Here is a 13,612-nt window from a genome sequence, read left to right on the forward strand (position 1 = left end):
TTTTGTACTTAGGACATTGGAACCCATTGGCTAAATGACCTACCCTTGGTATAATCATTGTTTCCTTTTCACTTTGAGGAGGGTGGAAATAGCCAATCATACCACAGATATGGAAAACAGTCACATGCATTATCTCTGGTTATATATCAAAAAAGGTATGTGAGCTATAAAAAAATCCATTCAGTATTACGTGGCCCCAAGGCCTTAACATTTCTCACTGTTAGTCGGACCAAAAGGTATTGAATTTTTGAATTATCTTTTTTTCCCTAAAATGTGTGTAATTGCTTATTGAAGAGGAAGAAGGAGCAAGGGATAGAGGCTATGGTATTTTGATACATCAGATTAAATGTGTAGCAATCTCATGGCTGGGCCTAGACCATCAACTATTGTCTCAGTAGTCTTTATAGTGATAAGATGCTGGGTGTGAGGGTTAAGGAAGCTTTCTCTTGATGTCCAATCACAGAATAACAAGAGTAATGTTCTTTGATTATGATCAGTTTACTAAAAATGCTAAGTATCTACCACTATGTCAACAACACAGCACAAGATGATGAAAGTAATTTTAAAAATGTAAGTAACACAGGGCTTCTGCCTTCAAAGAATGTAAACTTGAGTTGAGGTTACAAAATATGTAAAATAAAATAATAGCACTAGAGATGTCATAGTAAAGGTGTTTTATTGCTAAACTAGTGATATAAGCCATTGTTTTATGAGTTGTGGGATTTAAGGTGGAGTTAAATGGAATAGTAGAAAGACCATGAGATACTTGAACGTTGCTGGAAATGTACAAAATAGAGAACATTCTGTTTTCTAGATCTCTTCTAAAAGAGTACTGCATGGGTTGAGATTCCTTGATAAGCTTCTTAGTGGTAGGTAAAGCGAGAGGGTGGAGAAAGAGTTAAAAATCCCAGCTCTGCTATGAATGAATGGCAGGACTGTCCAAGCTGATTGTTCTGAGCTGGTGTCACTAAGATGGAGATATTAATATTAATATCTATCTACATTTATTCATTCAACAGTTCTTTGAGTGATTATGATATGCCAGGCACTATAAAGAGAAAGTGAACTATGTATATACACAAAGCACTGGTGCTAAACCTGGTAGGTCTGGTGCAGGCAGTGGGGTCGTGTAAGATTGAAATGGGGGTGGGGTAAACTAATGTTAAACTACATAATTTCTACTTTGGCTCATGGAATTATTCACATAACCTAAAAAATGTTTTAAAACCAAATATCAAATATCATTTTTTCCCCATGCATACTGTAAACACTGCTTTGTCTTTCTCTTCTCTCTCCTCTCTCAGGCCTTTGTTTGGAAAGAGAGAAATAGGTAGTGCAACTGATTGTAATAGCTTGTTTTTATTCACAAGCTTTGTCCAGTTCTTCTTAAAGCATCCCTGGCATAAATATAGCTTTATAGGATGTCTGCTAACTCCTTCGCTTGCTGCTCCACCCTCAACGCATTGTATGAGGATGTATTACATCTCTCTAGGTGTGAATGTCTCCATCTGTCACATAAGGATAATAATACTGACTAATAAATAAAGCACTCAGAGAGTCTCATGAAAGATACAAAGTCATATTATATGCTAAAAAAGCCTATGGCTCATAGTCCCTTTGCCGTATAGATATTTATGAAATTGTATTCTCTTAATTACCTCTTACACTTTATTAGTTTGATCTTTGCGAGACATCTTCCACCCTGTGGTACTGAAGAGATTGGGTGCAGCAAAGAGAAGAACAGTGACACCTCTGGAAAGCTTATATTTTATCACTCTAAAGAACACTGAAGCAATAATTGACAATCCAGACCTAGCATATGAGAGTGGTACAAAAAATGTTTTAAATCTGATAGATCTAGATACAGTAACCTCTATCCCTTGCTCCTTCTCCTTCCTCAATGAGCAATTAAATGCATTTGGACCAAAAAGTGATAATTTAAAATGAAGGCATAAGCCTGCCTAAAACGATGGTTGTAAAATTTTATTCTTAGTCTCAGAACACTTTCTTTAATCCAGTATTTGAGGCTGAGTTTTGGTAAAATGGTTTAACATTGTTGCAGGGGATGATTATAGAGCCCTCTGTGAAATATTTTTGCATACATTCCTGATCTGGAATTACACTAGTGGTCTCTGAACTTCACTGATCTACCTATCTCAGTAGAACATTTTTGCACATGCCCTCACATGTACATGATACAGCAGACACAAAAATGGAACTGTAAAAAAGTAAGATAAAGGTGAAGTAGCCCATATTTTTACATAATTTTCTAAAATGAATAGCACAAAGCTATTTTCCTTCACTAATAGTTAGGTTATTAACAGTATTCTAGTTTTTTTCAGTTTTAAAATGACTTGCTGGTGGTGTTGCATCCAAACATTATTAGCTAATACCCTATGTAATTTTATATTCTTAGCACAGAGTTCAACTTTAACTTCACTAGTGCTAAGCTGGTCTAGAAATGTCTGTCTCCAGCAAGATGTGAGGATCTGGTATAAGGGGGAAGGAATCGGCATGATATTTTATAGAGATCATGCTTAATTACCATGGGCGTTAAAATGTTTTGGTCGACAATGTTGAAGGCCTATGAATTTTTAATTTCCAATGTATACTGTCCTTAATAATTCTACAAAACTTCTAGAAAAATTATTAAAATGCCCTTGTTTCCATCTCATAACTAAGGAGTGGGGAAGCATCGGTTCTTCTGTCCTCCAGTTGTACATATTTGTATTATCAGGACTGCTTTAATTTGAGACTTCATTCTAAGAATATGTTTAATTTTCTTGCTCATTTTGTGAAATAGACAATATAATCTTCATATACCAAAGACAAACTCACAAGTAAGAGTTATGCCTGTAGCTTTTCTGAGTTTTGAAATTGCTACCTCATGTTCCGTTTGTGGCACACGATCGTCTAGCACATAGAGTATGCAGGCACCAATGTCTATTCATATAAAGTGATTGATGATTATAAGATAAAAAGGACAAATATAAGTTCTCATATGTTTCTTTTGTGCTCAATGGATTCTGCCGTTACTATGCTGGTCTTGGCCTTCAAGACTGTTGACCAAAATGTTTTCATGCTCATGGTAACTAAGTGTGATCTGTATAAAATATTACACTGATTCCTCCCCCACCATGCCAGATCTAGGCATTTCTAGACTGGTAGGGCATTAGTAAATAATCACTCTCTTCATATCAGACCAGACGGTGGCTATAGTAACACTATTTTGTTCAAGGGCTTCACTGTGCAGGATGCCTTTTAATGCCTATTGGATATCATAGAGCAGATGCAACGTGAATGGTGACTGGCAGATTGTCTGCATGAGTAAAACAAGAGTACACATCCTCAATGGATGAGATAGAAAACCGAGGTCTATCAATCATTCTTGTTGCCATTTCATCAACAGTTTACCAGATAAATAAGACGTTTTTATTTAAAAATTGGCGTCTGTATTGGGGCCATTTTTTCTTTTCCTTGCAACACACATTTTTCTACCACTAACTCTATGTAAGTACTTCACATTAGCTGAAGATGGTTATCTCAATAAATGCAGCAGCTTGTTAGCATTTGGTTTTGTACCCCCTTTTGCTCTAGCCTGGAACAAAAACAGGGCCCTTAGCAGTCATAGACAGAATTATCTTTCCTTCCTCCCTTCCTTCCTTCCTTCCTTCCTTCCTTCCTTCCTTCCTTCCTTCCTTCCCCCTTCTCTCCTTCTCTCTTCTCTCTTCCTTCCTTCCTCCCTCCTCCCTTCCTTCCTTTCTCCCTCCCTCCCTCCCCCTTCCTTCCTTCTGCTTCCTTCCTTCCTTCCCCTCTCTTCTCTCCTTCTCTCTTCCTTTCTTCCTTCCTCCCTGCTCCCTTGCTTCCTTCCTTTCTCCCTCCCTCCCTACCCCTTCCTTCCTTCCTGCTTCCTTCCTTCCCCTCTCTTCTCTCCTTCTCTCTTCCTTCTTTCCTCCCTCCTCCCTTTCTTCCTTTCTCCCTCCCTCTCTACCCCTTCCTTCCTTCTTCCTTCCTTCCTTCCTTCTTTCCTTCCTTCCTTCCTTCCTCCTTTTCTCTCTCTTTCTTCTCTCCTTCTCTCTTCCTTCTTTCCTCCCTCCTCCCTTTCTTCCTTTCTCCCTCCCTCTCTACCCCTTCCTTCCTTCCTCCCTCCCTCCCTTTCTCTCTCTCTCTCTTTCTTTCTTTCACCTGTCTCACTCTGTCACCCAGGCTGGAGTACAGTGGCATAATAGCTCATTGCAATCTCAAACTCCTAGCCTCAAGAGATCCTCCCACCTCAGCCTCCCAAAGTGTTGGGATTACAGTCATGAGCCACCATCCTGCCCAGAATTTCTGTTTTTTTTAATCCTCCAATAGGCGTGAATATGATCCTACCATAATACTCTAACATGAGAAATGTTATATTAATTTTTTTTTTCAGAATCTAATTTGTGTTTATAGCTCCTGTCTTGTCAGACTGGGCTAATCAATCTGTCATTGTTGGGACTTCCCAAGAGTCCTGTGGAAGTCTCAAGTCTTGTGTGGTCCTACATATTTGGGAAGGGCCTTTTGATATGCTCATTGTGCAATCCTATGTTCCCTAAAACAGGACGGCCCCTCTGGGGCACCAGGCAAGTCTTGGAGGCCTGGATTCTAGGTTCATCCTTCTCATGTGGACTTAGTGGAGCTCAAACTCCTAATATATTCTCAGAACTACAACCAACCCTTCATCACTTCCAACACAGAATAGAAAGTAATACTTCTGTAAATTAGTCTGCCACAACAGCAGTGGTGAGGCCATATGGAGGTACTATGCTACTCTCCTCGTGCCTGATAAGAAGTCTCCATCTCCTTCTTCCAATCAAAGGGGCTCCTGAGGCTTTGGGGTACTGGGGCCATAATGTCTTTGCTGCTACTTCTGCTGAAGCTTTAAAGCCAGCTGTGTGCCAGGTAAGAGTCTCTCATTTCTTTTCTTTTTTTTAATAATAAATTTTATTTTTTTGTACATTTCAAGATTTACAGAATAATTACACGGACAGTACATAGAGTTCCATATGCTCAACCCCACCTCCTGCTCTTGTACCCAGTTTTCCCTATTATTAATGTCTTGTATTAGTGTAGTATGTTTATTAAAATTAATAAATATTGATACATTAATTTTAACTATAGTCCATAGTTTATATTAAGTTCCACTCTGTGTTTTACAGTTCTAGGGGTTTTGACAAATGTATTACATAATGACATGTACCTACTATTATAGTCCTTATACAGAATATTTTTACTGCCCTGTCCTTTACCCATTCATTCCTCCCCTCGTTATACTCTGCTTCTTATCCAAACCCCTGGCAACCACTGATATTTTTACTGTTTCTATAGTTTTGCCTTTTCTAAAATGTCATACAGCTGGAATCATATAGTACATGGTCTTTTCAGACTGACTTCTTTCTTCAGCAATATGCATTTAACGTTCCTCCACATCAAAACTGACTTTTTTCTTTAGCAATATGCATTTAATGCTCCCCTATGTGTTTTTGTGGCTTGATAGTTAGTTCATTTGCTTTTATTTTATTTAATTAATTTTTTCTTTTTTTTTTTTTTGAGACAGAGTCTTGCTCTGTCGCCGAGGCTGGAGTACAGTGGCACAATCTCCGCTCACTGCAAACTCCGCCTCCTGGGTTCTTGCCATTCTCCTGCCTCAGCCTCCTGAGTAGCTGGGACTACAGGTGTCCACCACCACACCTGAAGAGTCTCTCATTTCTTAACATGTCATTGAGGCTTGCTTCTGCCTTTGCTGGAAGTTGCCTAACTGCCAGTTCTGAGAGAGGACACTGGAGAACAAATTGGAGTGGCAAATGCTATGCTGTTTTCATTCCCATCTCCTCTGACTGTTGAAACATTGCTAGTACAGCAAACTGTGCACTTGACCCTTCTTTCCCTTACAATAAATTATTTCCCAAGAGCCTCCAGGGCTCTTCATACAATTCAGGCTTTGCTGGACCTGCCCCCACCAGTGGCCAGCTCTGCTTGGGCTTGTTTATGTCCTTATGGTAAACACAGCTGGTGGGGGGTAGGGAGGGACACCTGATTCACACAGCTTTAATAGCTATAATTAATTATTAATATATTCTTTATTTGCTAGTATATTCTCACTATTCTCAGATTGTTAGTCTTGTCTTGGATATGTTGGTTGTGTAAGACTCTGACAGAGAAATGGTACAATGACAAAAAAAAAATGGAATTTATAACTCTCATTTTAATTACTCCCAGACTTTTTTTTTTGAACAACTGGCTGGCTGGCTGACTGATTCAATGTAAATGTCCAGAAGGGTGGGACCATTTATAACCATAGAAAAAAATACAAGACTTTCACCCTAAGCTATGCTGGATGGATAAACAAACATCAGGACTAGACAGCTGAGACCTTCCTCCAGTGTTTGTAAATGGGTTTCTGTAGAGTCCTCAGACAGAGCTCTCGAGTCCTCATCCAGTTAGCAGATTGGTTCTTTTGTTAGGCAATCATATTATTTGGAATTTTTTGAACATTTTATAGACCATATTAAAAAGATGGGCTCATGTCAAAACCAATTATTTTTATAACTCAGTCTTGAGAAGTGAAACATTATTTATTATAGTAACTATGAAACAGATGTTGTAATATATGTCCTAATTCAATTTAAAAAAAAACAGCAAAAGCAGTTATTTGTTAATTTCCCCAAGAACACTAGCTTGAATTTTATGTGTGTAGTTCGAAACAAAAATTCACACACAGTATGTCAGAATAAGTTTAGATTAGCAAATATGAAAGACTTGGACCCAAAAGAGAAAATGAGAAAATAAAACAGAAGTTTGGGGGAAAAAAGCCTCTCTCCTTTCTAAGCAGATGTTCCAGAGAGACAAAGAAAGCCTGGGTTGAGCGTTCCTGGGCAGCACAGGAACCAGCAATCGGTCAAGGTTTGTGGGGAGCACAGGCTGGCAGCCAGCCAATTGCATGTGAAATGTGCCTGGCTTAATTCTGTGTCACTGGGACAGATTCTCAAAGATCTGGTACGAATGGAGGGTTGGTGAAAAACCATGCCTGCTTTGACATTAAGAAGTAAAGGAGTGCATTAGGTATGAAGTCCAGTCATTTCTTTTCAACATATGTCACTTCACTACATTCTCTTCTCTTAAAATGTCTTCACTTAGCCATGAGCTTTGGCAAGGCTGATCTTCAGTGGCTGAGGCTTAGAGGACTACCGATTTCCCATTTCAAAAATCATCATAATCTTATTGAGACTTAAGAAACCCCACTTTGTTTCCACTTGAGTGTAACAAAAAACTGTATGTATATTCCAAATGAAATATATTAATACTTAAAAATAATAAGTTTACAGAAAAGTGGAAAAATAGCCAAAATATTCTAATCTCCTTTCTTGCTATTACAACTGATCTCCTTGATCAATTCTAGGCAGTTCAGTCCTGCTTTACAAAATATGTTCCTGAAAGGCGACATAGACTTACATGCAATAAGAAGGAATTTATAAAATAGTACAAATTCACAATTATACCTGACCAATTAGAGCTAATCTTTGACTATGTATTTGTAAGATTTCATACCTCTGATCTTTGATCAACTTAAGCTAAATAAATTTCGAATTGGAGCTTGTCTTAGTCTGTTGTTTGTTGCTATAACACAATACCTGAGAGTAGACAAAAGACAAGAGGTTTGTTTAGCTCACAGTTCTGCAAGCTAAGAAGTTCAAAATCATGGTCCTGGCTTCTGGTGATGGCTTTCGTGCTGCATCATAACATGGTGAAGAAAGTCAAAGGGGAAATAAATGCCTGCAAAAGTAGGAAAATCTGAGGGGTAGCCTGGCTTTATAACAACCCAGTCTCTTGGGAACTAATCCACTCCTGTGAGAAATAATCCATTCGCTCAAGAGCAAAAACTCACTCCACTGTGAGAACAGAACTAAGCCATTCATTAGGAATCCTGCCTGCATGACCCAAACACCTCCCACTATGTCCAGACCTCCCAACTCCATCCAATCAGGGATCAAATTCCCACGTGAGTTTTGGTGAGGACAAACAAACCATATCCAAACCATAGCAGGGATTAATGTTTCCTGGTTTGGATTAACTAATAATTATTTTTTCTGTTTCAATTTTATGAAGTTTGTCAGAATTATGTTTCTTTTTACCAGTAGCAATATTTTAATAAAATTATAAAGACAACATTATAAAATATATTTTTATTTGTTTAAAATGTATTTATTTTTAAACCAACAAAATTTTGCATGTTATAGTGTACAACATGTTGTTTTGAAATATGTATACATTGTGAAGTGGTTAAATAAAACTAATTAACATATGCATTCCCTCACATACTTAACATTTTTGAGGGTGAAGATACTTAAAATCTATTCTCTCAGCAATTTTCAAGTATACAATACATTGTTGTTAACTATGGTCCTCATGTTGTACAAGAGATCTCTTGAACTTATTTCTCCTCTTTGGCTGAAATTTTACATTCTTTCACCAACATTCCACCAACACCCTTGACCTCTCCTCACCAGTCCCTGGTAACGACCATTCTAAGTCTGCTTCTTTAAGTTTCACTTTTTTAGATTTGACATATAATGCAGGATTTGCCTTTCAGTGCCTGGCTTATTTCACTTGACATAATGCCCTTCAGGCTCATTCAAATTGTCACAAATAATGAGATACCCTTCTTTCTTTGAGGCTAATATTCCATTGTGCATATATACCACATTTTCTTTATCCATTCATCCACTGGCAGGCACTTAGGTTGATTCCATATGTTGACTATTGTGAATAGTGCTGCAATAACCATCGGGAATGCAGATATCTCTTTGATATACTGATTTCATTTCCTTTGGCAATATATCCATTTGTGAGACTGCTGGATCAATCCACAAATGGGTATTCTATTTTTAACTTTTTAAGGAACTTCTATATTATTTTCTATAATGTCTGTACTAATTTACTTTCCTACCAACAGTGTACAAGGGTTTCCTTTTCTCAACGTCTTCACCAACACTTTTTAACTTTCATCTTTTTGATAATATCCATTCTAACTGGTGTGGGATGACATCTCATTGTGGTTTTAATTTGCATTTCCCTGGTGATCAGTGGTTTGCATTTTTTTCTTATACCTGGTGGTTATTTGTATGTCTTCTTTCAAGAAATATCTATTCAGATCCTTTGCCCATTTTTAAAAACTGGTTTACTTGGTTTTGTTTGTTTTTGTTTTGCGATTGAGTTGTTTGACTTCCTTGTATATTTTGGCTTTTAACCCCTTATCAGATGTATGGTTTGCCAATATTTTCTCCTTTTCTGTAAGTTATCTCTTCACTCTGTTGATTGTTTCCTTTGTTGAGCAGGTTTTTCATTTGCTATATAATCCCATTTGTCTATTTTCACTTTCATTGTCTGCACTTTTGAGGTCATATTTTAAAAAATAATTGCCCAGGCCAATGTTGTAGACCTTTCTCCTATGTTTCCTTCTAGCAGTTGTATAGTTTTAAGTTTAGGTCATTAATCCATTTGGAGTTGGTTTTTGTATGTAGGGTGAAATAAGAGTCCAGTTTCATTCTTCTGCATGTGGATATCCAATTTTCCTAACACCATTTGTTGAAGAGATTGCCCTCCCCATTGTGAGTTCCTGGCATCTCTGTCAAAACTCAGTTGATCATAAATAAGTGGATTTATTTCTGGGCTCTCTATTGTATTCTGTTGGTCTATGTGTCTGTTTTTATGCCAGTACCATATAATTTTGATTACATTAGGTTTACAGTATAGTTTGAGAAGTCAGACAGTATGATGCCTCTGGCTTTGTTCTTTTTGCTCAAGATTGCTTTGGCTATTCGGGGTGTTTTGTGGTTCCATATGAATGTTAAGATTTTTTTATTTCTGAGAATAATGTCATTGAAATTTTGGTAGGTATTGAATTGAGTCTGTAGATGGCTTTGAATAGCATAGACATTTTAATAATATTAATCTTTTTAATTCATAGGCTATCTTTCCATTTATTCCCATTATTTGCATGTTCTTCAATTTCTTTCATCAATGTTTTATAGTTTTCAATGTATAGATTTTTCACCTCCTTGGTCAAATTTATTCTTAAGCATTTTTTGTTGCTTTTGTAAATAGGATTTAAAACAATTTTTTTTTCAGATATTTGTCAGTGTATAGATATACTCCTGATTTCTGTATGTTAATTCTGTATCCTGTAACTTTGCTCAATTGGTTTATTAGTGTTAACAGCATTTTGGTGGAGTCCTTAGAATTTTCCCTATATAAGGTCACATCATCAGCAAATTAAACTGTTGCCTGACAGGTAGCTATAAAGTGATGGGTTGAAATGTTAGCATTTAGCTAGTTAGCATTAGCTAGTGCTCTAAAGTCTAACTCTGGTGTGTAAAAATCAGTTATGGAGTCAACATACAATTTTTAAAGTGCTGATTTTGCTAAAGTATAACATTGCCAAACTTGAGGAATGTCTGTATGTTTGGGAAATCCATCTCTTGCGCTTTTATCTACCTTTAAAAATCAAAGTTCATGCCCAAAAGAAAATAATAAAGTTACCTCTAGGCAGCATAACTAAAGAAATTCCATTTCACAACAAAATTCGGCTATATAAATAGTAAAATTAAGGTTCGTAACCTGTAATGATGCCTTTATTTTCTATTGTGGATTAGCAATGTGGTGTTCTTATTAATGAAGTCTTTAGTTAGCAGATTTAATTACTATATATGCTACACATCTTACCAATTTTTACCTTACTTTTTATGTTTTGAGTTCAACAAATATTGAGCTGTTACCTCTCTAGGCATTGCATAAATAGCTAATGAGACTATAACAAACAATATCTTGGCCTTTCCCTCAAGGAGCTCCCCTAGGTTACCAATTTCAAAGCTTTTGAATACCACAAATATGCTCAATAGAAAGATCATATTGAATCAAGTCAGTCTATGATGATTCGGAAGATACTTCCAGATCTTGTAGTATTCAAGGTCAAATTATGAGTACCAGTTACGGTATAATCAAAGCCTGGACATTTTAGTTAGTAGATATATATTGAGTAGGCTGAAATGAACAATATACTGCTTCTTACACACTAATTTTGTAACTCAGACTCTCAGAGCACTACGAAACACTTGAAGACAATGACTTTCACGAGCTACTTAAGAAAAAGAAAGATACCCTTCTCCTTTTATAAACAGTGTTTGTTATCATTAAATCAGTAGAATTTATTGAATGCTTACTGTACAAAGATACCTGTCCACTTTAAGTGACCCCCTTGATTCCACAAAAGTGAGCATATTTATTTGTTTTGTATTTGTTTGTATCGGGATACTCTGTTCCTTATGTTAGGGAAGCTACTCTAAGAATAACAACACAGTCCGGGTATAGTGGCTCACACCTGTAATCCCAGCATTTTGGGATGGTGAGGCGGGTGGATCACGAGGTCAGGAGCTCAAGACCAGCCTAACCAACATGGTGAAACCCCGTCTCCACTAAAAATACAAAAGTCAGCTGGGAATAGTGGCACGTGCCTGTGATCCCAGCAACTCAGGAGGCCGAGGCAGGAGAATCGCTTGAACCTGGGAGGTGGAGGTTGCAGTGAGCCGAGATCTGTGACTACATTCCAGCCTGGGCGACAGAGTGAGACTCCATCTCAAAAAAAAAAAAAAAAAAAAGAATAACAACACAATAAAAATCTTTGTTTCCTTTTTTTTTTTTTTAATGAATACATTGTTTCATTTAGATTCAGCTCTTTCTTTGAGAAATGCCTCTTTTACTAGCAAGGGAATAGTGCAGGGAAGTAATGTAGAATCAGTAGGACTCAGAGGACTGAGATTCTCTCAAGAGACACTGGATATGGGAAGTGACTCTAGCAACAAAGGAAAACCAACAGTGATTGGAAGGGAAATGAGATTGTTTATCTGGTAGACAGTGAATTCCTTCCCCTTGGCAATATGAGTGTGCTGGGTGGGGACACTCGCCTGGGAGAATAACTGCTTCTTGATCTTCCAGCTTCCCAAGGTGAGGACTTGAAAAGGTGGTAGCCTCAGCCACCAAAGGCGGGACCAGAACTGGTAGAAAGATGATGGTTAAACTGAGGAAGAGTTGAAATGTAACTGAAGTTCCAACAGTAGATAGATATTTTTGCTGACTTAAACTAACACTTTTCCCCTCAAAACATTGAATTTGATCATATTTAAATGTTGTGGGATAAAGAAAAGTTCTTTTAATGTAGCACTTTAGGTTAATTAAACTTTTAATACAACTTTATGAAAAGAATACTTGCCCCATTTCCTGATATTCTCAGGAGTGCTGGCGAAAGGGCAGAGAGACAAGCCCCCAGCAGCCTCCCATGAGCCGCACTGATCACATTTCACTAAAAAGTATTTAGTACTAATTTTGAATTTCCTACACATCACTAATAAGTATTTACTAATTATTAATTGACTGTACTTTTTTTTGAGACAGTTTTGTTTTTGTCGCCCAGGCTGGAGTGCAATGGCGTGATCTTGGCTCACTGAAACCTCTGCCTCCTAGGTTCAAGTGATTCTCCTGCCTTAGCCTCCCAAGTTGCTGAGATTACAGGCACGCGCTACCAGGCCTGGCTAATTTTGGACTATACATTATTAATATGTATTTGTTAATTACTAATTTATTGCATGTTGCTAGTAGGTTTGCATCTATTACTAAGATGTCACCTGAATCCCAATGCTCCTTGGAGATTTAGGTAAACTTGAATTAAACTGCTAATTTCAAGGCCGGTGAAAGTCTACGACACCAATGCCTTATAACCCAGAAGATATCAATAAATTTCTAATACTTTACTTTTTCATGATCCTCTCTTTGTACTTCCATACCTGGGTCCATGAAGTGCACAATCATGTGCAGAGATTTAAAACTTGTGCAATTTTTGTAGACTTGACTAAAAAAAAAAAAGCTATCTTTAGAAATGTTTTTGTAATTATTAAGAGAATAAGTGAGTCCATAATAATGTATATCTAAAGTTTTAGCTGGGTGTGGTGGCTCATGCCTATAATCCTAGGACTTTGGGATTGCGAGGAGGAAGGATTGTGTGAGCCCAGAAGTTCAAGACCAACCCAGGCAACATGGCACGACCCCGTCTCTACACAAAATTAAAAAATTAGCTGGGTGTGGTGGCACATGTCTGTGGTTTCAGCTACTCAGGAGGCTGAGGTGGGAGGATTGCTTCAGTCTGGGAGGTTGAGGCTTCAGTGAGCTATAATCACACCACTGTACTCCAGCCTGGGTGACAGATTAAGACACCAATTGTAAAAAATAAAATAAAATAAAAAAGTTTTACAATGAACCAAGGACTAAAAAAGGTTTAGTTTGTAAGATGTCTATGGGAAGTAATGATAAATGGGAAGAGAATTTTAGCACAGCCATAGTGTAGAAGAACAAGAAATTATAAACCTTTAGTCAAGGTCTTAGCTGGATATGTGCTTGATAGCTTTAGCGGCAGTACATCAGACTGGCCAGGCAGACCCATCTATAGAAATTTAAGGAAATCCAAAAAATATCTCAGATAAATACATATCTAAGAAGAAAGAAAGTCCTGTAGTTAAAAATTTGTGCCCACAAGAAACTT

Source organism: Trachypithecus francoisi, unplaced genomic scaffold (genome assembly GCF_009764315.1).
Source record: "Trachypithecus francoisi isolate TF-2019V2 unplaced genomic scaffold, Tfra_2.0 Lachesis_group3, whole genome shotgun sequence".
Classification (NCBI taxonomy): Eukaryota; Metazoa; Chordata; class Mammalia; order Primates; family Cercopithecidae; genus Trachypithecus; species Trachypithecus francoisi.